Consider the following 26,306-nt stretch of genomic DNA (forward strand, 5'->3'; position numbering starts at 1 on the left):
TTCTCTCTCCTTCAACTCCCGGAGGATCAGCATTTGCCAGGTTTCCACCGTCCCACAGAAGGGTTAAAATCACAGTCTCTGCTCATTTCGAACTCCCACACTAGCTCTCCGCTGGGCACGCTTCCCATTGCCCCCCCCACTTGTCTTCCTCGGCCAGGCCGGTACTATCAAGTTCAAGATAGCACTGGCACCTCTCTCTCTCTCTCTCTCTCTCCTGAGGAAGGGGGGCTGCCCGCTGCCTCTCTGAGTTCTTCCACCCTTCCCTCTCTGTGGAGAACTCACTCTTGTCCAAGCCATCGCCTCCCGTCCTCTGCCCAAGGCTCCGGCCCACCTCCCTCGGCTGCATGGCTTTCCCCTCCCCCGCCCAGCCCGCAGCTGGGCAGGGGAGGTCTGAACTCTTGCATCCACCGGAACCAAGAGAGAGCGATCCCCTGGGAGCTCTCGCTTTTAACCCCTGTGTTCTCAGAGGCGGATCCATATCCTCAATGGTCAAACCAGGTGCCAATATCCACATCTGGGCACCTATTGGTTTGACCACTACCACCTCCCAAAAACTCATTTCCTCTCAAACCACGACAACTATTTAAGACTGAGGCAAAGAATCATTAGGTTCTACCTCTTTTGGTGACAACAAACCTTTTCTTTTGGTGACAACATTTTTCTTCACGTCGAATAAAGCATGGAGAAGTTCCTTGCCTCTCCTTTTGCTATTAATGTATTTATAAAAACACTTTTTATAATCCTTTAGAAAAATGGCCAATGTAAGTTCTAATTGAGTTTTTTGCTCTCTAATTTTCTTTATGCATGACTTAATGACATTCTTAAACATGTCCTGAGCTGCATGCCTCTTTTTTTCAAAAGTGATGGAATTACCTGAGTTCCTGCGAAAGACTCAAGTTCAGATAGTATTTTTACCTGCCAGCTCATCTTTCAGCACATAGGGATGACCTGCTACTGCTTCAAGATTTCTTAATGTCCAACCTTCCTGTTCCTCTGTTTCTAAAGGCTGCTTCTCAGGGAACTTTCCAAATCAGTATCCTGAACAGGACAAAGTCTGCCCTCAGGAAGTTCAGGGTAGAGGTTTTGTTGATGTCCGTCCTTATTTCACCAACTATATGATTTCATGGTTATTGTCCCCAAGGTAAACTCCGACTACCACATCTCCCATGAGCCTTTCTCTGTTTTCAAACTTCAGGTCTAGCAGGGCCTCATTCCTGATAGTCTTACCAACTGTGTCAGGAAGTTGCTTTCCATGAATTTCAGGAAACTTCCTAGACTGCCTCATCTCTGCTGTGTTGAGTTTCCAGCAGATGTCCATCAGGTTAAAGTCTCCCACAAAAAAAAGGGCTGCTGATGGTGAAACATGAGCCAGCTGCTTATAGAATAATTCATCCACATCTTCATCCTGGTTGGGTGTTCTGTAACAGACTGTCACCAGGATCTCTGCTTTGTTAGCCTTTCCCCTGTCTCTTACCCCTAGTTTCTCAACCTTATCATCACTAGTTTTGAGCACTATACAGTCAGGAAGCCTCCCTAATGTACAGAACCACCTCACCTCTTTTTCATCCCTGTAACTTCTGAAGACCTTGTAGCCATCCACTGCAGCACCCCAGTCATGTAAATCATCCTATCACACTTCGATGTTGTTGACTAATGTCTTTCCTAACAGCACAGTGGCTCCAGCTCCCTCTGTTTGTTACCCATACTGTGTGCATTAGAGTAGATTCACTTCAGCTGGGCTGTCAGTTTTGCCCCTTGTCACTTTTCTTGTCACTCACAGGCTCAGCTGTAGCAAGAGTCCTCTCATTCCCTTCCCCCTTCAAACTTAATTGAAAGCCCTCTCAATTAACCCTCCCAATTCATACACTAGGATCCTTTTGCACTTTCTAGACAGGTTAACCCCATCCGTCTCCAGCAGACCCAGTAAAATATAAACTGCCCCATAATCAAAAAACTTTCTTTAAGCCACTTACCGATCATATGGGTTTTTCTATTCCTTTCAGCATTCATCTTTGCTATTAAAGAATTAAGGAGAACAACATCTGTGCTCCTGTCTCTATCCAGGCAACTAAGAACCTTGAAGCCTTTTTTGGTTACCCTTTATCAATTTAGTTGCTGGTAACCTGGACAACCAGCAATGAGTAGAAATCTGTAACCACTGAACTCAGAAGTACAAAGTAACCTTGAAATCAATACAAAATTATGCTATGTGTTCTTCTTTGTGTTAAATCATTGGGGAAAGAGCATAATTTAGAGGCAAAACCAGAATCAAATAAGATGAAGATCTTAATACTGTGATAGTGACTTTATTTCACTGAAACACAAAATCTGACTGATTTAGGCAAGTAAAATACACAATTTCTGTCTCTCTCTTTTCAGTATTTGTGAAAATAATACAATTTACTGCATATATATCCTCTTGTGTTGATTAACCTCTCCAGGCTGGGCATGTTAAAATCTGGATCTTGAATAGAAAGTCCCATCACCAAAACAAGTTATTTTTATCTGGTAAGAGCAATTAATCAAATCCCTGAATTTTGTTTCCCCTGGGAATCAAGAAAAAAAAAAAAAGGCTTAAGTTAATCTCAACAAAACATTTGTAATTTTTTTTTTTTATTTTACAAAGTCTTTTAATTAAATTTATATTTTGAAAAAAATCTCCTATCCTCAATACTGTATATTGTTACTTCCTAGTGGCTAAACATTTTCTATCCTTCACCATAGAATTTTACTGTGTTTCTTTTCCATATGAAGTACTAAAAGTTATTATTTTTAAAACAATTGTAGTTGGTAAGTTGTATAGAAATATAAAATCTTCTCACAAAATTAATCTGTGTGTCTGTCCTTACAGGAATTTTTTTCTTCTTGAGTGGCCAGGAAACACAGTGAAAGCATATGTACATTTACTAATGACTTGTGTGCTCTTACAGAAAAAGTATATAACCACCAAGGTATAATGAGGCAATTTTGGAAAAGCAAATAACTGCTTTTGAAAACTGTTTTCCCATGGAGGTTGTTTCCATATTCTAATTGCTTATTGTTTAAATGAGGTTCAATATTCCTAGAAAGCTAGTAAAACTTTTAAAGATATATGTATAAATAGTTCTATATTTATGACTGGTAGACTCAGAAATCATATTGACTAACTCCTGGAATTGTGTTCTTTGTGGCCCTATTAATGTAGTATGAAAAATGTAGGCTCTTATCTCTAACATAATTGAATTTCTTTTATCAACTGCTCTCAGAAAAGCAGCTTGACCTGCATCTTTGCAGGGTCAGTGATTTTTGAACCTAGTGATTCAACAAAGATTATCAAGCGGGAATATGTAATAACAGTGTTCACCTAAGATTTGCTTTCTGACACCGTCAGTTAGAGAAAAAATAGATTAAACATATTTGCATTAGAAAGATTTTTCAGGTAGGTCAATGTCAAATAACTTCACAATTTGTTCCCACTTCTACTATTCATTCTTCAGCCTGTATTTTTATATTCTTTTGAGCATATAAAGTGAAATTTCATTATTTTTTCTTCATTGAGCAAGCTACATAAATTATCTGTAGCTACAAAATAACCAATCAGGCCTTATTAGCAAAATTATGATTAATGTTATTAAGTAGCAGATATATTATAAGCAAAGAGAGTTCCGAAATTGCAAGAATGACTGGTAAAAGCTGGTGATTGTTTTAGTCAGTTGCTGATTTCTCTTGTGAGAAGTTGGTATTTCTATAATGAAATGCAGTTAGTGCATATCTGTCAATTAATGTTACTCCTGAGCTGCATTGTTGAATTTCACTATGTATTATAGTAAATAACATTTAGTGTGAAAAAGTGCAGAATTAATATCAGTAGAGCAGTTTTCTTCTATTTAGAAATAACTGTATTAGAAAAAGATTCTACAGGGAAGATAAAATTTATTTTATGTTCTGGTATAGAACTAAATAAACTGTACATGAAGACAGAAATAGAATCAAAACTTATAGATTTACTCAGTTGACTATAGCAATTGTATGATTAAAGAAAGGTAGTGCTTGATAGGGGAAGTTAGATTTTAGAGTAAAATGTCTGGACTAATTTAAAGCAGCATACTAAAAATCTTACCTTTTTTTTTTTCCCCCTACATGTTCTGGATATATTTGAACATGGAAAGTCCACATGAGCTACTTTTTTCCAGGAAGGTTTTGAAGGTTTTGGCTGTAATTGGTATCTCATACATTAATATACATTACATATGAATCCTTTTTGTATAGATCCTCCACGAAAGTAATAATTAGAACACATAAATTACCACCTTAATTAATTAAATAAGGGAAGGGAAGGGGAATCCAATGACAGCACTTATACTACCTTTTTCAGGCTAATAGGATGGTCTTCATAGTACAGCATATTATGGGGGGAAAAAAAGAATACCGAAAATGTTGAAAACAGACCAGTCTATTTATACTAACACATAGCTTTCCTCCTTTTCCCTTTTTCAAATCAATTGTAAAAGTCAGTTGATCTCAACAGTAATAATGAAGTCAGGTATAGAAATTATTTTGTGTTGAAGATAGAAGATTTTTTTTGATTAGTAGTGCCCTTGTAATTTTAAAAAGGAAATTTTGCTTACTTTCAATTTACTGCAATAACTTTTTTTTTTATTTTCTTTCTTTTTTTTCAAGAAAAGAAGCCATTATCAAAAATCCTCAACAGGAAGAAATCATCACTCAGTATATAAAATTCAAAACAGCAATGAGAGATTAATCTGCATTTTCCATTAGATAAAACTTTCATAAAAACTCACAGCAGTTGCATCAAGACAAGGACTGCTGGATTTACCCATTCTTACCATATCTCAACAATACAGCAAGAGCATTACTTAGAACATACTCAGTAGATTTTTTCTGATGAGTCCAAAAAAGATTTCCTTGGCTTAATTCCCCAAAAACCTAACCACATACCAAGTGCCAAGAATTTTCTGGCCCTGCTCCCAGTTATCAGTTTCAGACACTTGGCTAACCTCCCTAACTAGCATGAAGCTTAGATAATGTGCTTTCCCACATGTTCTCATCTGGAATGCAGCCCACACAGATGATGGCAGACTGAGCAACCAAGCATGTTTGTAGGAGACACTGAAATGTAGCACAGCTCTCTCCCGAGATTCTCTAACAGGGAAACATGCATAGAAGTATTTCTTCCTTTGTTTGATATGTAGTCTTCCTCATCTGTGCTTGTTTATTTTTTCAGCACGATGACGAGTTCTTTCATTGATTTTTTTTTTTTAACAGAATTTTCCTTGGAAATTTCAGATTTTGATCTTCTACGTTGTCCAAGGAATTTTCCAATCCCAGCCTACTTAAATTATGTGATTTATTTATGCAAGTATCTAATTATCAAGAGGGACTATAGTACCAAAAGTTCAGGCATTTTGCTACATGGAAAGAAGGTTGTACATTTCAAGACAGACACCTATCGTGCTGGAGTCAGGTCCCTTTACCAGAAAAGATCGCTTTGACATTACATGAGCTACAGTCCTTTAACGTGCATTAAGTAATGTCCTATTTCCAATGCTGATGCATTCCAAGCATGTATATTGCAGTGTTTAAGGAAAAATAGGATTATCAAACTATTTCATTTAATAAATGAAAGAAATAAAACAATTGTTCTTCATAAAGAGAAGATTTGTTCTAACCTTTTGGCCTCCAAAGACTATGTTTCAATCTTAAGCTATTTTTGCATAATTTTTAAAATTATGAAATTGTTTAAATGTAAAATTTTAAATACCTTACTTTGAAAGCTTTCATTTAAGCCTTACCCCATATGTGATTTTGTGTTTGCAAACCATTATTCAAGATTCACTTTCTCATCACAATCAGGGAAATAGTGTCCTGCTTGTGCATCATACAGAGTAGTGCAATGACACTGAATATCATCATACACAGATCTTCTTCATGAGAAAGTACAGTGAGGTTTTAGTTTCTAAATGAGTGTTTCCATTTGTTTTTTCAACTAAATCTTCTTTATCCACAACAGAATTGCAGTATTCTCCAGTCTATTTAAGTCTAATTTGGAAGTTTAGCAACATACTAATTTTCATGATCTCTTCCAAGAAGAAGCAAAGTTAGGCTAACAACCTTCTAGGAATTATGTCTCAAGTCTCCATTTTATTGGCTGCTGGGCTTTAGTTTTTTTCCCCCCTTTCTTTTTTTCTCAGTGAAAGAACCTTGTATGGCAGCCAAGGATTACCTAAACTGTAATTCCTCTTTGAAATAGTTTCTAATATTTTTTTTAATTTACTGGACGTCCTTATTAGTCACTCCTACATTCATGCACCTTTCCATTCTGAGACCTTTCCTCATCTAACAGTGTTACTGCTCCATAGCCATTATGGTTGAAGGCTCTGTACTTTGTAAACATTCATTGGTATTGAAGTTTTTTCCAAATATTTTGGACCATCCATATTTCAAAATGTTTTGGTTATTGAAAATGTTTAAGTTTTGCTGCAGTGTGCTGTTTTACTTTTCTCTGTTCTTTAGAAAAGTAGTTTAGTGTTTTTCCTACTTAAGAAAATGAGAAAAAATACTTCTATATATTTTAGTTGAAATCCTAATTGGCTAAGAATTTTATTTACTATTTAGTTGACTTGCAGAATTCAAAGGGAAACGAAAGATTAAAAACATATTTCCATACGAAGCTGACTCATTTTTAACTCACCCCAAACTAATTTGAATCAGTAAAGCACATAATAATTATAGCCAAGAAAGTGTTTTAAATATAAATAGCAATAAATAGCCATGGATTACAGTAGCTCTCAGTAAAGATGAGATATTCCAATGCAATAAATAAATATTCATGGTCTCAATATACAGGAATTTCCTTTAATTTTTTATCTTCGTTCTAGATAAGAACTTGTTGGCACCTAATTAATTCCAACAAAAAGGCGAAACTAGTGGACTGTGAAATTTTGTTTGCTGCAGAATATAAGTAGGTCTGAGAAGAACAAAATGAATTATCAGAACACTCTTTAAATGCAGGGAAATTCCATAGTCCTTTCTTAGTTTACTATTATGAGCCCCCAAAACAGACAACTAGTACAATTTGAATCAAAATTTGTCCTTGGCAGATCAAGAGATCAAGACAGAAATAAGGCTCTTTGTCATGACAGTGCATTCTGGGAAAGCTCAACAGAATTTCTCAGATAGCAAAAAAAGGCTGTGGAAAATACAAATGATATATGAGTATCCTAAACTGGTCCATGATGGCATGACTGGGTGGGATTAAAGCTCCTTTGCCTGAAGTGAAATTTTTTCAACAACATATCTTTTGTTCATAGTAATGTGAATTACTATTTGGCAGTAAGTTATTTCCCTACAGAGAATGACTGGCATGCTATACTATAATTACTAAATATAACAGTAGTTCTCTGAATTTTCTTATCTCCTTCTTTTGACCCTTCTAGCTTATTAATTTTTTGCTTATTCAGGTGAAAAATATCCTTTTATTAACCCAGAAGGTTATTTGCTTTTCCTAGCATTAAGTTTTTCTTATAGACCACAAGCTAAGTTTTTCTTATAGACTTATAAGTTTTTCTTATAAGTTTTTCTTAGAAGTTTTTCTTATAGACCATGGATCAGTAGCACTTCCATACTGTTAAGGAGTAAATTTTGGCTGTTCCTCCTAAGAGACATCATTCTTGAGGCTTAAAGGGGCAAAATCTGTTTGTGCTGCCAGAATTTAACTTTTGTTTGTCCTATTGATTTTATTGTTTGGAGAATGTGTTGTATTGACAGCCCTTATTACTGAATTTCCTACTTGTTCATGCACCAGATTTGTATATCATCAGCAGAGATAAATTTTTTCTTTCAGCCTTACCCATGCATCAACCACTTCAGACTCTCAGAAATTTTATCTTTGACTGCCTTTTAATAATTTAGCTGAAAATGTTGCTGTGGAAAAATACTAATCACACAATAAATTTGATTCTGTACTTGGACCGTGCAGTCATTTATGGTTTTCTGGACTTTTGACAAAACAATTACTCAGCTACTAACTTATTCAAGTCTGTTTTGCTTTTGACTTGTAGCCTTATACCTCTCTATGCTCAGTCCTTTCCACCCTATAACCTATAACAACACTGGATGATTTTTACATCCAGTTCATTACATCATGACACTGTTTTGCAGAGCACTGAGGCAGCAGCACGCTAAAGCACATAAAATAGTTTCTACAGTGGCCTAGTGGGGTCGCAGATGTCACCTGCAGCTCTCAATTTTATATTTTTTTTTTGTTAAGATTTAGAAAGGGCATGCAATTTTTAAAAAGTATATTCAAGTAAGTTTTGTGACAAAAATATCAGGTGATGGTAAATAACTACATTGATTTTAAGACATCCTGTCATATATCATAGGATCACATAATACAGACCTTTATACAGAATCTCAATATGAAATACCTATAACATAAGCAACACAGTAAAAATGAAACCTACTGTTCAAAGTCATCCCAGGTTATTATTTTGAAGACCTTGACAAGAATCTTAAAATAAACTTAAAGCAATATTTTAAAATTCTATATCAATGTTTACTCTTGGCATAAAAGTTTTCAAATAGGCCAATAAAAGTGAAAAAAGAAAAATACATTCCTGAAATCATTAATTAAAATAATAGTTGCTACAAGAGATGGACTTCAAAGACATGAAAAATAATTTAAAAAACCCAAATACAGATTTCAAATATGTTTTCTCCATAAACATATATATCTAGTTGTGTGTAATTCTTTTTAGATTAGTAACTTAAATTAACTTTTGTTGGTGAAAATCATAGACATCATTCTTTGCATTGGGAAACTGAACATGTCAATGAGTTTTTGCAGAATTAGGATATGGCTGAATGGATAAGCCTGGAAAAGCTATGCAGTATTTTTCAAGATGACAGAAGGAGCTATTGTTTTAAAATACCAGGAATAAGTATTAATAATACAATGGCACAAATTGCATTCCTTAGTTTTTATACCTATTTTTCAAGTTTAATAGTCACAATTCCTTAAATAAACTCACTCTTTAAATCTAGAAATGTAACTAGCTAAAATAACATGCTGTTGAAAATTTACCTAAGTAAAGTGAAATCAAAAAAGCTTTACTGGAAATTTTTTTACAATTTTGCAATTACAGATGCCATTTTTTTTCTTGACCTTTCTGTAAGGATCCTGCCTGCAGTCCCCTTCCTAAAAATTTGCTGGGCTGAATTAGGGTGTTCAGTTGAGGTGCTAAGTGGAATGAATGAAGATATTTAGTCAAAGCTTGCTTCATCACTGATGAGAAACCAGAAGTTTGGGGTGCCCTTCTTCTCTGGGGAGCTGTTGTCCAAGAAAGTCTGTTTTTGCTGCCCTTGTCTGAGCTGTGTAGCAGATCAATACTGTACGTGTGCCCAGGGTCCCATCGCCTCAGTTATGACCCAACATGAATCCTTAGACACAGCTTTCAATCATGCTCTCAGCCCTACTTTACCCCTACTTTAGACTAGTTCTGTGTCTGCTCCTGACCCTGACTTCCTGCATCTGTGCTCTGGATCAATGTCATAGGATGGCACTCCTCTACAGCCTTGGAGTGACCTTTTGCTCCTGGCTCTGTCCCTATGCAGAGCAGTGAGAACTCTTCCCTGACATTTTTTTTCAAGGTCTAGGGTAAACATTCAACAAAACTATTTTTCTACAAAAGACACAATGAATTTGCTTTCATACCAGGAATTTCATTGTTCTGTTAGCGAGGCGGTGCAGTTCCAATTTCTTTGAACTCACAAGAACCGCTTCATTGATTCCTTCCAGCTGGTGAAAACAGTAATAATTTTCAATCCTTCTTGGTCTAATTTGAATAGACAATAATAGTTTTTAACATCAAATAACTGAAGTTCAGTAGCTCTTTTCTTAGAAGTTGTGGGAAAAACAACAGCCGACATGTTTTTTCTGTTTGCTGACAGCACTATGTCCAAAATACTGACTAACTATCTTCAGCTTTTTCATTCTGTTGTTGAATTACTTCTTAAATATGAACTACTTTGTCTGTGTATTTTGCTACATATTACAGTATTTTTTTGGAAACTTCTAAAATCATCTGTCACTACCTAAGGTTCTATAATCAGATTCCAGTTTGTTTCCAATATAATGAATTGCATCGTAAAAGATCCCTTCTCTCATCCTTTTTAGATGCAAGTATTTGTGAGTGAAGTAGGCACAGGAATGTGACAGAGACAGTATTATAGTTGAGCTGGAGATAACTTGAGACTGCAAAGAAGTAAATCAGCCTTTAATGAGCATCATGTTAGTAAACCTGATCAAAGAACAAGGAAAAATTTAAAACATATGAGACACCTGAAGTAGTTCTCTCATAGGCCTGTGAGTGCTTTGTAGCAATACTAGCTCACAGAGTGGACTTCACTCTGCTGAGACCACCAAGTTACATTTGTGAACTTGGTCAGTTCTTGATCAGAAATACAGTGTTCTGACAAGGGACTCTTGGGCATCAGAGAGTTGTTAAGGCAAAGAGCAACAAGTGCAGGTTTGGGCAGGCACATCAGGGTCCTAAGACCCTGTACTGCAAGGTCAGTAGAGAGCCTGTGGCCTTATACCAAACCTGATAGAAATCATGTATGCTGAACTACATTTTCATCTTGAACTAAGTGTCATAATGAAATCTGAAAAGATAAAGGTTTATTGCTCATGTACTGGTTTATTGAAAAATTTGTGCATTGGAAATAATATTAGTAGTATTAATGTTAATAATAACAACAAGAACAATAATAATCTGGTAAAGGATATTGATTATGATCTTTGCACTATTTACTTATGACAACTGGAATAAAGGGATCTTGAAAGTCTTCCCATATGACCTGGCTGACATATGCAGACAAATTCTTGCCTCATGAACAAATAAAATATTAACTTTGAAATAAATCAAAAATAGATTAATTTGGTCAAGACAGAAATGTGAAAGTAAAGCCATTTTTAGTGACAGATTATTAAAAACAGTAAGGGCTAAAAAGATCTGTGTATAGATAGCCTCATTACTGAAGTGAATTAAACTGGAACAGATGTAAGTACAGAAGAATCTGCTGGTTGAAGAGTGATAGTTTTAGTTTGGCTTGTCTTGATCTGGTTTGGTTTATTTTTGTTCCCTCCCCAGCTTCTTGCCATCCTTTAGATTAATAATTTTGGATGCCAGGATTCTGAAAGGTGTGAGAGAGGTTCTGAAAAGTCCTGGCTGACTCTGTTTTCATTTCAGTGGTATAGCCAACTGTGTAGGCATATTGTAGGATCTGATAACATTTTTATAGGAGTGAGAAGAAGGAAATTGCATAGGAATCTGATTTATCATGAAAATTTGGACAAATACTTGAACAATTTTGTTCAGCATAAAGTGCTCTGAGACTAAGACCCTGCGGAATATTTTTTTTTTTGTTTTATGTAGTGAAGCAGATTTGAGTTGTACTTAACAAGCAGAATTGCATTTTAATTGCTTTAGGAAAAAAATCAGGTTTGAACTCTTTATGACTAGTAATTTAATGTGTTCAGAAGTGAAACAGTTCAAGAAGATAATGTTCAACACAGTAAATTGAGTTTTGCATTGTAAGATATTGTAAGAGTTTTGCATTCTGTAAGATATGGAATTTATAGATTGTGGAAAAGCCTAGGGCAAGTGTGCTTTTTAGGATCTGATGTGGTAGAATATAGACCCAGATTCTTTGCTGAATATCTGAATTTAGTTTTAACAGTGTGTTTACTCTTTGTGTTTTGGCTGTGTAAGCAGAAAGAATCTGCAATATGTAAGCATAAGACTTCAAATATATTAAAGAATAATAGTAAGATTTACACCAATCTTCTATATTAAGTAAAAAGATTTAGTTATCTGCTACTTGGATTACTAAGAATATAATATGATAAGTGAGAAATGACTGAATTAATTCAATCAACAGTCAGTTTTTCATTACTTAAAGAACCACTGTCAAAATAAGGGAAGAGAAATATTGTACCTCTTTAAACTGTTTCCCTTATAGTTTCTCAATTTAGTGAAGATATTTGACTTCTCACATAATTTTCCCTGTATGATTGAATGCAAATAGTATGCAATCTGTAATAGCCTAGCCATGATAGCATTGGTGATTAGATTATGCATAGAAAATACTCCTAAAGAATTATATTAGATACAAAACTAGATGTAGTTCAGAATCTTAATAGCTGCATGCCTGCAAGCCTATAAAATCTAATACTATATTATCTGTTGACTAAATGTTATTATGTCTGACAAAAGGTTCTATGCCTTTTTTGTTTCTTCATCCATTATTAAAAATAAAATAAAATAAAAATATTTCATTTTTTATTTTTGTAGGTAATTTCTTGGCTTAGTAAACCTATATTAAGAATGTCAGTCTCACACTAACAACAAACCAGATTATTTGGACTCCATTTATTGCAGCAATCTCCCATCATCTAAATCAAACCAATAAAAAATCTCAAGACTTTTTGCTGTATGTTCCTAAACAAGGAACAGTAGGATCTGGTGTTTGTGGCTATTCATCTAGTCTACTGACTATTCAATCTGCATCACAGCAAGTTCTTCCCTTGCTGTATAAATGGCTTCAATTACTTTTGATCAAGTTATTACCAAATTAAGCCATAAAGAAGGTTTTGAAAACAATTAACACCTACCATATTAAGAGACCCATAAGATTGAAAACTGGCTCTTCCTTTGGGATAGAAGAAACCAAGGCAATAAATGGAAGTTATGATGTGAAAAAAAAAAAGCTATTCCTGCATAGTGAGGATTGAGCGAACAGGTGGAAGGAAAGGTTGACATCAGAATGAACCTCTGGATTACACCTAGTTGACAACTTCTGTTTATGCAGGTTCACCTAGAGCAGGTTTCTGAGACACACACCCACAATAGCTTTTAATATACAAGGACAGAAATCCCACAGTTTTTCTGGGCTGTCTTTTTCAGTGCTTGGTTCCCAAAAGGGAAAAAGAGGTTTTTGGTGTCCAGAAGGACCTTTCTATGTTTCAGTTTCTGCTCATTTCCTCTGATCTTATCACCAGATCCCTCTGAAAAGAACCTGATTCCATCGTCTTTGAACTATCCCTTCAGATTTGTACATACTTTGATGGGATCTGCCTTGAGCCTTTTCTCTGTCATCCAGATAATTAATAAAGATGTTATATGTATTACATGTGTTCCTATTATCTAACTTTCTTGTGTTCCTACTATCTAACTTTCCACTATGTATTTCAGCGTGTTATGTGGGATAGGGGATTCCCTGGGGTGGCACCAGAGCAGGACATCACACAGTTGTGTGGGAATGCAGGCAGACTGAGTTCTAGCTGTCATGTCATACTGAAGGTGGGTGTCAGGACTGTGCATGGTGATTGTAGCCTGGGTCAAACACAGACCATGATGATGGGATGACTGAAAAAACTTCATCAATATTTTATGATTAACAAGGAACAAAGTGTCACTTAAGTAAATCTGCTCTTCATATAGCATTCTGAGAGAACTTTATTGGTATAGGAGGAAATTATCTTTTCTTGTTCTTTCCAGCAAAAATTTTATATTCAAAGTAAATTATAAAGGACTGCTGGCTAAGCAAGTCTAGTTGTCAGTTCCCTGATGATAGAATAAACAGTTATTTGAACAGGTGTTACTCCAGATCGCATTTTCGATACAGCTCCTGCGTGGGTAACACATTCATCATTCCCTAGTTCTTGGAAGCCGACAGCAGCTATTCTGATTTCTGATATAAACTACTGTAGCTTTTTACAGTCTTTGTAGGTGTTTCCAATTGCCAATTTTGATTCCCAGATTCATTCACAGAAACAGAGAAAGCAGGATAACTAATACCAAAGAATGCTCGAAATAAGCTGGAGACCTTTATGCCCATGGTTATTGAATAAATTAGAATCTCTCCAATCACACCTTTTTTTAAAGTAGAATTTTTTCAGAAGGAAGGGTAAGAAAAATAGTCTTAAATTTATAAATTGTAGATCTTTTATTTATATGCATTTTTTTCTGTAGCTATGACAAAAATAATCAGTGATGTGTGAAGCTTAAAATGAGATCCATCTTTGTGATTTTTGAACATAGATTTATGCCACTCTTTAAAATTGTTTAAATAGCATAACCATTCTTTGTCCAGGGATTACAGATGCAGGGTGAAGGATTTCTGAAATCAAATCAGAATGTATTAGTAATCACATCCTTTCTTGATAATGCCTTTATTTTCTATTGAACAAGCCTTTCACAATATTTATCAAGCAAAAGGGAAGTTAGAGCACACCTGATATATTTGGCCAGATTGCACTTGTACATTTCAGACACATGCTTTATAAACTAAAGGCAATGGTAAGCAGTTGTACTGAATTGCTTTGGATGAATAGTGAGTGGATGATGAACAGTATATTCAGGAGAACAGTAAAGTTCTCATTGATTCTATCCTTGCACGATGTACTTGGGCTCTTTCCCTGACCTTCACTAAGGTTACTTGTTCAGATTATCTTGCCACATATTTTCAGAAGCACAGGAGTTGAATTTTACATGAAACTTTAAGCACAATCCATAGGAAGTCCCAGAAAATCCAAACACATTATTTGTTTGAAGCCAAATAAATAAAAAAGAAATAAATTAGGAATTTAGAACTTCTAAAGCCTAAAATGTTTTTTTTTTCAAATCCCAAAACCTAGTCAGTATTATTTTTGCCAGTGTTGATTTTTGCCAGTGTTGATAGAAAGTTTTAGATCAATTCAACAGTGTAGAATTTTAGGATATGTTGGATTTGCCTTGACTCAGGCTGATTTTATCTTGCTTTAACAAGTGTCTAGAAGCCAAGAAATGATTGCCAAACATTTTGGAGCTGCAGCTCTGTGAGTTTCACCAGGTCAAAGTCTGATGCTTTATATCATCATCATCATCACTCAAATTTGTGAAAATTTGCCAGTTTGATATCTTCATTTAGATCACAAAATATTAAAAAAAGTTTTTATCTGAGGTATCTATCTTAAACTTATGCAACCACATTTTAGATAGCACTGACTGTCGGAACATTTGGATACATGTATCAGCTGACTGCTTTTCACGACTAAGCGGAATCATTGTTAAGTAAAAAAGACGTCACAAGGAGTCATCAGGGATATTTGCTGAAATGAACATTTAAGTCATCTTATGTGGCTTACAATTACTACAATATTCTCTGTCAATGTCTGGCAGTCTTCTTAAACAAACCTTTAATTAATAGTGTTGCTATAGTAATACATAAAATTTTATATATATGCATATATGCTAATATTCCTCAATTTAAATTCCTTCCTGCTTGCATTTTACATATGCCTCAGAAGAACCACATATTCATATACCACATACCACATATATCCTTTGTTTCTCACACAGGTAGACATAGAAGAAAAAGAGCATGTGTTATATTTGGTAGCAGAAAAAATTAGAAAACATGATCCTCTTTAAAGCAGTCAGCATTGCATTAGAAATTTAGACGGGTAGTACATCATACCATTTTTAAATTAAAGGTGCAACTTTTATCTTTGAACAGAAAAAAATTTCAAAAAAAATCTTTATCTTTAAACAGAAAAAAAAATAAAATTAACAGTGATTTGAAGTTTAGTAGTATCTTTCCTTTATTGAGCTGTGCTTGCTAAGGTTTACAGGGTAACAGCTTTTAGAAGAATCAAGGAAACCCGACTAAATACATGACTTTTCTAGTAATCAGACTCTGTGAACTAGATTGCCCCCGGTTCCTTGTTTTTATTGCCTCCGTTCCAAATTTCACAAAATTCAATTTGAAAAAAAATGCAAAAAACAAGTGGTTGTCTCTGCTTTAAGTGGAGAACTGAACTAGGAAAATCACTCCCTTGTTCTCTGTCTAAATTATTCATGATTCTATGGTTTGGTGATAGAAAAACATTTACAGTAAGTTTTGTCTGAGAATTCATCACCAGCTGTCCTTACCTCATGTCATGATACTGCATACCAGCACATCAGAAGACAATTTGGTCAAATAGTTCCTCCAAGTGTACTACTATATCTTCTTTTCCACCTCTGGAATAAACTTACATGTTGTGGTATTTTTCTTGTTGTTGAGGTTTTCTTTGTTTTAATTGTTTGTTTTTAAATTTAATGGACATGATCTTAAAAATCACATTAGAAAATAAGTGTAATCTAAGTAGGGATGTGGCAGTATGCTGAAACTATATGTGAAATTTCTCTATTTTTCCTTCGCCCTCTCATTTGAAAGTATTTGTGGTCTCTGTAGCTACCTTATCTATTGTATTTTTCACAGACTTAATTGCTTATAAACTCTGAGTCTGGCTCTAAGGTTAAGATTGGTAGAGAAATTTGTGGATTTGCTCCTTTTTACCTTGAAAAGTATTTATAAGCAGTTTGGTCACCATTATGATTGTAATATTAAGGTTCTGTAGTATGAAAATGAAGTAAAGTTGTATTTTATTTTACCATCTAGCAGTTTCCAGTCTTTTCTGTCATTTCCTTGCCATATGCATTAATTTCTTCGTGTCCTATTAAAAAATAGGACAATTTATTTAGGAAATACCAAACTGCAGCATATATGAATGATGATTATTCATTCAGCCATGAGTTTTAAGCATAGATCTGTTTGTCAGGGATGGAAGACAGAGCTTTCATTCCGAAAATAGAATCAAGCAACCCTTAAAATTCAAGACCTCTGAGGATTAAGTTGTCTAGCTTAATCAGAGGGATGATTGAGGGATGAATTCTACATTAATATATATGTATATGCACACTACTGTAATTGAAAGGAGAGGACAGCTGTTTAACTTTGAAGACAAACTGATGACATAAAACCAGTTATTGAGACCCAACTTTTAGACAGGTATTAAAATTAGAAATACATATTCCAGTTGAGAAATTTAAATAATATCAGAGTAGTGCAACTTTCAATCTTTGATTTCACTATTTCAAACATATACTTCACTCCAAAAAATTTTATAACCTCTGTGCATGGTTTTAATAAATATAGGGCTGCTTTTGTTCATTTGGACAATGATGTATTTAAATCTCTGATTCCTCATTTTCCTCCTTCTCCTCCTCATCCTGGTCATCATCATCATCATCATCATCTTTCAAGACTACTGGGGAAAAGAAAATTTAATGCATTGACATTTTAATGTTCTTTTACTTGCATCTATACATTAAACCAGTAACAAAATCAAATTTCATGCTTCAGAGCTTTAGCCAGTCATCAGCAAAGTGAAGGAGTATACATTGTCTTGATGAGTAATTCATTAGATATATTATTTCAGCTCCTCCTCTAGAGAATCAGAGGCTATAGCTGCAACTATAGAAGAAAAGATAGATAAACTATGGAAGAAAAGATAGATAAAAAGACACTTAAAATATTTTTAGCTGCTGACATAATCAAGGTCATGCTGATCACCAGATTTTTATTTGAGCAGCAAATTTTCTGTGATAAGTCTGATGGGGAGTTTAGAAGATTTTTGTCAAATTTTAATTTTCTTTACCGCAAAATGATTAGATGAAGGTCTTGAAATGACAAAATGTGAAAATTATTTTTCAGCTTGTAAATTTTATGATCAGAATAAATCACTTCTTGACAAGAAATGGCAAAGCTCAGCTGAGTTTTGTTTGCATTATCTATGTACATTTTAGACAATAAAATCCTTTCAATATTTAAAACCTGGAGAAGAATACATATGGCCTCCCTTGATGTCATGACCTATTCAGGGTGAAATGAATACAATCATTATCCCTCTGTACTCTAACAAAGGGAAGTTAGCAACTCTGGTAGCACTCAGATCAAAAGGCTGACCGTAGTCGTTGTTGACCTTGGATTGCTGCCATATACCCACCCAGCCACTCACTCACTTCCCGTCCTCATCAGAACAGGAAGTGAAAATAAGACTGAAAATTCTTGTCATCTGTTAATGTCTCTACACTCTTTATGGGAATAGAAATATAGCACACTAGAAAATGACCTGGTTTAAATTAGATAAAGAAAATAAACCAACAGTGTCCAGATTAATGATTTTGCATTTAAGATAAAAATTAAAAAATGTGGAAAATCTGTACCATTAGCTACAGTGTAGCAAACACTGTAACTGTGAAGTTTAATAAAATAATTACTTCATAGTTCTAGTTAGATAAAAATATCGTGAACCTCAAGGAAATCTTAGTACTTCACTTTACCTAGCATCCTGCCTTTATAACACAGCTCCAGCATGGGTCATTTCCATGGAGTACAGTACTTCAGGAACAGACTGGTCCAACTTTAGTCCTCCATGGGCTGTAGGTTTTATGAGAAAATATGCTGCCACTTGGGTTCCTTTTCGCATTCTCCTGTGTGGACTTTCCACAATCCATAACTTTCATTAGAACATTTTAGGACAGGTTTTTTTGTAGTGTAGAGAGGTCTGTGGCCGACAGTGTTGATATCTTCTCCAACATGGTTTTCCATGGGTTGCAGGAGGACAATCTGATTCTCCATGGTCTTCACAGGCTGCAGAGAAATCCCTACTCCAGTGCCAGGAGCACATCTTCTTTCATCCTCCCCTAATCTTAGGGTCTGTAAGTTGTTTCTCTCACATTTTTGATCAGTCCTGTCTCTCACAGCTGCTACATGGTATATGTTGCACTTTCTGAGATTTGTGTTAGCAGAGAAGCAGAATCTTCTTTGTTGATGCATTAAGCCATGTGCTGCAGTGGGTCTATTTTAGAGCTGCCTGGAACTTTCTCTGCCTCATGTTGTGAAAATCCCTACTCTCACAGAAACCACCCCTGCTGCTCTCCTCCCCGGTTTCTTGCCACAACAGGCAGGAAATGTTTATAATTAGGACTCTTGCATTATCATAAAGAAATATTTTAAAACATAATCAGAATATCTCTCTATAAAAACATAGTTGATTATTATTTCAAGTAGTTAGTAGAGTACTACAATCTTGGAACAGGTAGAGATGTTAGAATCTGTACTCAGAAATCAACTCATAATTCCACAATGCTTTAGAAGATCCTTTGCTTTTATTTTTTCATAGGAAAGCCATTACATTTCTAGCATAAATCAGAATGTGAGAATCTCAGTGACTTTAAGTTCTGAAGTCAGGATCAATGTATTTATTAATACTTTGAAGTCTGTGAATGTATGTTAGAGATTTGCCCTGTATTTATGTGTAGCTTCTTGTTATCTCAAGCCATGTCATCCCTTGTAGTATAAAGACTTACAGTCTTACTATAACAACTTGCAATCTTACTTAAAAGATACTGCAGCTGATGAAAATCTTCTTGTTAGTTCAAGAAAGCCTGGAAAATTTGTTTTGAGAGGCCAGTAAAATAGGTAGTACAATGCAGAACTTACAACTTTGAGAGCAGCAGGAGACTAATATGCTTATTCTCTCTTGAAAGTGTGATAGGGTAAAATAGATTTCTTATGATTCTTTCAAAAGGAGAATCAAGGTATGAAGGTATATGATTTTTTGCTGATAAATAGAGTTTTTTTAAAGGTACAGTGATTAATAGTATAAAGAGGAAATAGGAAATTCTGTCATGGATTGCAGTAATGTAAATATCATAAACTGATGTTATGTATAAAATTCTTAAATCCATGTGACATGTAAAGATAATACATTTATGTTTCTGTTCTTTGTGTGTGTGCATTAGTGTTATCAGTTAAAAATGTATGTTGTACACTTAGAAATAAAACTGTGGTGCTCAAGTACTGGCAGAAATTAAGTGTATTTTAATATTGTTTTAACTTCTGTACTTTTTCTGTGCCATGCTTTTAATTTAGTTATGTTCTTTGTAAAAACTTAAAAATGTAATCTACACAAACCTTGAAGAATTAAAAAGGTTTCATTTCAGAAATCACTTTTATTTTTGTTCTCTCTTTTTTTGCTTGTTTTATTTGTATTACTATGTCTGTAGGAAATTATTCAGTGGAAAATGTTTTGACATCTTTAACTAAAGAGAGAAGTTAAGCTCTCAAATGCAAAAATATTCCGTCACTGGGAAAGTAAAAATTATTCTAAAAGGGTATCACTTTCATGGACAGAATTTTTATGTAACATATGGGTTCATTAATTTACTTTAATAATTTAATGGGTTTTTTCTATTAATTTGATAATGTTTCTATATTTATGATAAGAGATAACAGAAACATTAACTGTCTCCACATAAATATATCTGCAAATCACAAATGAAGGTAAAACATGTGGAATAAATGAAATTTCTAAGTTAGAAAGGCTTATGTAACTGCAAATGTGGATTAGTTGTTAAAACAGACAGACTGTATAAGGTAGGGTCATATCCCAAAAGTGTGAATGAAAGAGATAGAAAAAAGGATTTAATTTTTTTAAAGGGAAGTTATAATAATCTCATTTAGCCATCTTTTCTGTCCAAAGAAATAAGCAAAGGCTTACTGAACTCTAATATTTATGGAAGCTAAAAGAATTTAATGTGATTTTTATAAATTATTTGCCTTTTAATCTAATTTGCACTACCAAGGGTAACTTGTGTACTATTTTCCCTTTTTCAGAAACCATGAATATCACATAAGCATTGGGAATGTTCACTGATGTGTTTCTGTGATGTCTGAGATAGGACTTCGTATTATGCCTTGTGGTTTAAAAAGAAATTTTCAAACAAGGTATAATAAGTATAATATAGTATAAGTTATAATATCCATGGTCCAAGTGGCATCTAGCATATCTGAAATCTTCTATCCTATATTCCTTCCAACAAGTGGTTTTGTGCCAGAATCTTGTCATTTTTTTCTATCAATTGATATAATAAGAGATATTACTGCTCTTCAGAAGCTTTCCTTTAATATCCAGTTTTTGTCTTTGGAGAGAAGTGTCATAGGTCTGAATTGAACACATTGGAATTAATTGTGACCAGAAGCATGTATGTAAATGTTAATGCTGAAGCTTAACCTTTTTTCTAACACCGTCAACTATATATTGGCATCTGGCTTTCTCAACCTGTTTTCTAAGAAAATGTAAATGTTTCAGGCCTGCTAGCAGGGAATTTCAACATGCATCATAGAAGAGAGAGGAGGTAATGCTCAGTGCTCTGTTAGTGGCTAACAGAAGTAGCAGACATCCCAAAGCATCATGCTTATCTGTTGTTTTCATTCAGGAGCCAAAGTGATATTTCCTTCTGTTCCCAACTGATAACAAGTGCAAAATACAGGCAAAAATAGCTTTGTGCCAACTGCATCCCTATTAAAAAAAAAGCAAAATCAACTGCTGAGCTGATTGGCAAGAAGATGTTGAAAATGTTCATAGGTTTGCTGACACTGAAATGTTTAGAAGTGGAACTAAGGGAAGGGGAAACTGAGTTCTGGGAAAAAAGAGGGGAAGAGAAGCGAAGAAAAGACATAGGAAAAGATTAAGTACATTGAAAGAAATCAATTTTAATTTAAAATATAACTAGCAAAGTATGTTCTAAGAGAAAGTATCTTTTACTTCACTGGAATTGAAAATGTGTACCCAGTTTGTTTCCTTACAGCAACTGGAATGTGCGAGAAAAATCTCATGATGCTGCTGCACAAGTTTGTTTCCCAGTTTCAAGTTAGGAGTAAAATTGAGAAAAGGTTTTTACCTCTTAACCTCTGGTGAGGATTCAGTCTCCTGTGCTCCTCTGCCTTGGAGAATTCCAGACTAGAGTTGTTTGGAAATTCACCATTAGAATAATTTCTATTAAGAAATTATTAATTGTTTTCAAGAGGGAACTCGTGATGACAAATAGAGCAAAGTGGATTTATCTTTTAAGCACTTTGGAGAGATTTCTCAGTTGCACCTTCTACTCCTTTACCCTTTCAGTCTAAAAGTATCAAGAAGACGTGATTATATTTCCCTGTACTTTTCTTTTAGAAAAATTATTGGTTTCTGACAAAGCCTTCAAACACTTTTGGAATTCTGCCTGTGAATAAATGTTTTGAAATTCAAAAATATTACAGGAGTTGTAACAAATGCTTTTTTTCCGTTCTGTACTGATAGTTATTTGTGGTCAAATCTAGAAGCATTTTAAACTAAATTTGTTTGAACAGAGGATTTCTGTCTTAACAACTTCCACTAAAGCTTGTACTGAAGGGACAGCTACAAAAGGGCTGAGAGAATGAGTTTACTAATGGTGTAAGTCCAGAGCTGCAAAGTGTTTCCGGAATAATGTAGACTTTTTATTTCTTTCAATTATGTATATGTCTAAGATTAGCAATTTGTTTCTTTATATTAGAATTAGAACATTGTAAAAGCAGCTTTCAGCTGTTAGGAAATCGCATATTAATTTTATAAGATTATTTCAATTGTTTTGAACTAATGAATTATTTAAGCAATTAAATGACAGGAAAGGCATTACTGAATTTTTTTTTAGTTAAAGCATACTTATTTTTCTGATGAAATAAAAATGTTCAATTTGCCTTCAATAAAATAACATTATTTCATGAAATAATGTCAGTATGTGACAAGGTCTAGTTCTCCTAAATATCTACACTCTAAATGGAACGCCATAAATTTGTCAGATGTGCAGCACCTCTCCAACCAATTTTTATATACAGCATTGAATAAGTAACTACATATTATTAATCCATCTTCTTGTAGAGTCTTTTTATTACCTATCATTTCCTTGTAAGCTGTATATCCTTTACAGCAAGGAATGTTGATGGATAAAGATCTGAAATTTTCTAATTCACCTGTGATTTTCTGAACGCTGCTGTTCTGTCCATATTTCTACCATTGCATGAAAGCTCATTATTAAGTTGTTTTAAGTCAGTGAGTTTCTGGAAAATTTGTCTCCTGTAGAAATGTATTAATTGCATTGTAATACAGCTGAGAGTTGCAAAATGTTTGGTTTTCTTTTGGTTGAAAGGACAGAAATATCATATGGTCACAAGACAACAAAATTACTGAATATTTACATCTTCTAGTTGTAATAAATTTCTGGTTTTCCCACTGTGTTTTTTCCACATATTTTCATGAATATCTCTGTCCCTTCAGAGATTCCCTCCCAATCTCTCTGTTGCCATGCTGCTATTGGCTGACCTTCTTCTGCCTGCAAATAGCTTTCATGAAGACTGATAGTATAATTTTTTCCCCAGGAACTTAAGTTAAACTGATTGGACTATGATTTTCTTTTTCCCATCTTTTTGTAGATTGATTATTATATTATATTATATTATATTATATTATATTATATTATATTATATTATATTAGTTGCTCTTTTAGTCAGTTAGGACTTCTTATCTTCATTCCTTTCAAAGGTGATAGAGAGCAATTGAAAACTGAGAGACCTTTTCTTTAACCTTTTGTTTTATAAATAATTTTTTCATAAATTTGAAGTCTATAGTCTGTAATAAGAAGAAACTTGGAAAAAATAAATGGTACTTTGAGATCAAAATAAAAAGAAAACTTTGTTATTTAGATACCTACATTAAACTACCTTGCTCTGGAACACTTCCATTTGCTACTGCTAAATTTTGTGACTAATTTCTTCAGCATAAACATTTTGAAATGCATACATATATGAATAAATATATATATGAATATATGTACACAGAATAAATTACTATTTCAAGCAGTTATTTATATGTATATTGAATCACATAATCAATGAGAAATTCGAAGAGTGAAACTGTTTATGCTTCTATCCTTTGTGTAACTGTTTCGATGACCCTCTAATGAGACAGGCTAAGATAATATAATAAATGCCTTATTGCACGTGGAAGATAGGGAAGAAAAATAGTAACTGATGCTGTATTTCATTCCAGGTGGGAGTAAAAAGCAACTTTTTTCCTCACCGTTTACAACCCAGTTAAGAATTTGACTGACAGAATGTTGGCACCAGCTGTGGCAGAACTGATCAGCCTCAACTCCAAGTAAGTGATGGCTTACACATTTGGAGATTCATTTCAGACTAAATTTACAAAGCCTGCTGATTTCTAGCAACAAACACAAATTAAAAATAAACTTTCCATGGCGCTGTAGAGGACTTTGATTTCCCTTGTTGTAGAATTCTTAAACACATCTTTAAATCAGTGTATAACTTCATCTGTTGATAATGTTGTTTTGCAGATTTGATGCCATCTCATTCTGATTCCTCTTCCTTTCTAGACAATTAAAAGCACTATCTGAAAGTATTGACAAATTATTATAAAAAATAAATATCAACATAAACATGGGGAAATATTCAATGATCAAGAAAATGTAGACAAAAAATAGTCAGTTGACGTAGAAGAAAAACTGGTAGGAAAAAAACCTCAGTAAGAATATTTGGGTGCTAATTAAATTAACCTTACTTCCCACTGCATTTCTCATGGGAGACAATTTTGGGTGAAGAACAAAGTAAGAAGCCTTGGTGGTCCAAAAATTCTCTCTGAGGGAGGTCCACATGTTATTCTTCACATGGTGAAGGTGACAGTAGAGCTACAGTCACACACACAGGAATTATTCACACACATTAAAATGCACCTCTCATCCTTCTATTCTTAGTTTTTTAATATTCATGGACACTAGTATCTCAGTTCTACTTAGAGTTTTGCTTTGCTTTCTTTCCTGATTGTGTTTGAAAAATTCCATTTTTTTATACCTAGTAGGAAACCGGGGAGAAGATAAAGGCAGGATGGTTTTCAGTTTTCAGATCTGCTTTTTACTCACCATATAATTTCTCCGTGAAAATCTATTTTCTTCTTTGAAAACTGCTAAGAGACCGGGATGATACTAGCCTGGGAAAAGAAGAAAAGGGTGAAAAAGAGAAAGGGAAGAAGAAAGAAAGATGTGGTAAAGGCAGAGTATTAATACAATATGTTCATTTATGAGAGAGAAAGAAAAGATAAACTACTGTAAAATTATTGAATATCTGAAAATGTGTTGCTGTCGCTACAAAACAAACAACTAGCTTACATTATTAAAATACTTGAAAGTTGGAAAGCTGCTCAAAATGTATTTATTTAGAGCTATTTGCATAGTCATAGCCTAACAGGGAAGCTAAATTTTTTAATTGTCACATTTTTTCTTGGATCATCAATTGCTTTACTGATTATTGGAAATACTGATAAGCTTGGATGTATGTTTATACTCTTGGTCCGCTAGCCAAACCAAGGTATGTTATCACTCATATACAGTATCTGCAACATTGAAGAAAAGAAACAGGACTCTTGACAGGTTTTCAAATGTATTGAAAAAAGTGTGTTAATATTTCTTAGTAGCTACTGAAAATCATGAATCCTAGCAAGAACTTACACTAAAAACCCTGAGACTTTGAGAAGGAGAGTTCTTTGTAATTATCTAATTAAAGACAAGATGAAGCAAGTAATGAGCAACATTCCATATGGTTTAGACATATCTTTGCCAAAAGCGACTCTTAAACAGGATATAGGATATATACTTACAGAGAGGAAAAATCTCAAGCTAGAGTATAATTACCTTGTTACCATTGCCTAGATATCCTGGAGACTGCTAGATATACGTATATGTATACATATATGAAATATACATAATTTTTCTAGTTGCCAACTTATTCATTTTTTGTTAACACTTTTCAGTTCTTGTGAATGGAGCAGATTGTTGCTTTTTTTAAAGTATGTTAAAAGTGAAATATTAGAAACAAATAATTTTCTTCTGTTTTCTGGCACAAATCAGTCATTAGTGGTATAAAGAGTAAGAATATTTTTTAAAGTTATTTACCCAATATTTCAATATTCTAAGGTCAGAAAAAGAAATCAAAAGTTTATCCAGTTTTCAAACAGCAAAAAGATTTTAATTCTTAGACACATATATAATAGGCAGAAGCAATGTGGAAGTATATTGGATGTTACCTATTTCTTCAGTCATATGCAAGGTGAAATTAGCACCTGTACTTCTGTATCAATACACTAAGCTTTATTGAATATTTCATCCATTCTATTTACTACGTGATCCTAAAATTCTGTGTCTCACAAACTCAAAATATTTCTGAGGTGTGAGAAAAATTTATGGAATTATCAGAGTTGATAAACAAAGTGATGAATAAAAGCAAACCTCAACACTCTGATGAGGAATTCGAATGGTATACACATCCCTTTGAAATATTAGTTATTTATTGCAGCTTTCTTTTACTTATTTGTTATTTTAAATTGAAATTATTAATTTAGAACTATCACAATAATCACATATGACAGATAAGAGGCATTTTGTATTTTAACATCTGCTATATGAACTGTAAAACAGAGGTGGCTCTAGATCAAAGATTCATTATTTAACAAGTTTGGCCAAATCCAGGTCTGTGCAAATCTTACCTATCCAATGTGATAGCCT

General features: G+C 34.0%; 1 protein-coding gene across 48 annotated transcripts in view; it reads left to right on the plus strand.

The window, feature by feature from the left end:
* Positions 1–26,306, plus strand: part of PTPRD (protein tyrosine phosphatase receptor type D) — a 1,163,449-nt gene that overhangs the window by 270,879 nt on the left and 866,264 nt on the right. For all 48 annotated transcript variants that reach the window (XM_038124763.1, XM_038124765.1, XM_038124766.1 and 45 more), the window contains one exon: positions 23,783–23,890. The gene's annotated coding sequence lies outside the window, so the exon portion shown is untranslated. The remainder of the gene's footprint in view (positions 1–23,782; positions 23,891–26,306) is intronic.

Source organism: Motacilla alba, chromosome Z (genome assembly GCF_015832195.1).
Source record: "Motacilla alba alba isolate MOTALB_02 chromosome Z, Motacilla_alba_V1.0_pri, whole genome shotgun sequence".
Lineage (NCBI taxonomy): Eukaryota > Metazoa > Chordata > Aves > Passeriformes > Motacillidae > Motacilla > Motacilla alba.